We start from the raw sequence: 1556 nt of genomic DNA on the forward strand, positions 1-1556 counted from the left end.
CTTGGTTGACAGTTTTTTGGAGATAAACTTAACTCTTTTTGCAGGATTGAAATTAACATAAAAAGTGTATTTTTCTTCATATTGTGTATATTAACTACTGCAAACCAGTTCTATTTCCTTGTGATTTAAAGAAAAATATCAGATTTACATTTACATAACAATTACCTAGTGGGTTATAAATAAAACAAGACCACAAATCTAGGTTCTGGGAAATCTAGATATTAGTCTGAATATCACTCTGAACTTACTATAAGACTTAACTCACAATTATTTTTTGCTTCCTCATTGACAACATTGGGGATAGCTGCTACATCTGCCTCCTGAGAGAGTGCTCTTAAAAAATGTAAAGCAAAATCAAAAGTACAACGTTACAGCAAGTATATATGTTTTGTAAATTTTTCTGTATATATTGAAACTCCTTACATCCTGAAAAAGTCAGGAAGAATTTATATCTATCTTGAATTTTAGAATTGCATATATTTAATTAAGAAACAAAGTTCACTTGTACTTATAACTTTGCCCAAGATGTAATTTAAAATTATTTTGCTGAATACGAGAATGGCCTAATGCAGAAAAACACATTGGAATATTTATTCAACACGAGAAGTTTTGTTTTTTTAGCATTGCCTTGAAATGTTCTTTCGTATCAGTTTTTTATTTGGCTTATCTTATTTGGGAGAATGAACTGTTTCTTCAGTTCATAACTCAGCAAATGCATGAATCCTGTGGAATACTTAACCATATGCCCCATGAATAGTTCTTCACATTTAAAGAAATAATGTTTAAACATTGTTAACAGTGTTTCTGCTCATGTAAAGTAAGTGTTTTGGTTTGTAAGGATCTCAGGTGTTCAGAATTGAGTCAGTCATTGGTCATACTCTTTATTTATGACACCCATATCCTTGGTATGGAAAGGCTACACTTTTGTTCTGTTGTATTTTACCTTACTAGTTTTTATTCCTCTCCTGCCTGCAAATCCATACTCTCTATTCCCTACTAAATGTTTATCCTTCCCAGCCATTTTCCAAATTTTGGATATATTTCCTTGGAAAAACTATATGTGTTTATGTTTTCTATATAAATGATACTGTGGTATAAATCTCATTTTGCTCCTAACTTTCATAAAATATTAGGTTTTAAGACTATTCATGTTATCTTATATAACATGCTCCTAACTGGTGCATGTTCTACTGCAACTTTTTTTCCAGCTAGTCATTAAAGGAAAAGGGTTAATGAAACCCATTCTCTCTATGTATGGAAAAATGATCTTGATTTTACCTTCTCCTTAGCACAATTTCCTTGGAAATCTATTGAGTTAAGATAAATATGGAGTGCCAGCTATTTATTCAGCAACATGTTTGTTTTGTATAAAGAAAAAGTACAGGCTTTTAGACTTCGCTGAGTAAGGTAGGACTGGTAACTGACCTCATTCCTCATTATAGAGACTTGGAACCTACTGTCAGGGATTTTTACAAGATAGTGGTTCCTATGGCACATAAGGCTTACCTAAGGAGAATGCTTCCCTCTACATGGTGTGTTTACTGTGGTATATCCTT

This window comes from Martes martes (assembly GCF_963455335.1).
Source record: "Martes martes genome assembly, chromosome: 9".
Taxonomy (NCBI): Eukaryota; Metazoa; Chordata; class Mammalia; order Carnivora; family Mustelidae; genus Martes; species Martes martes.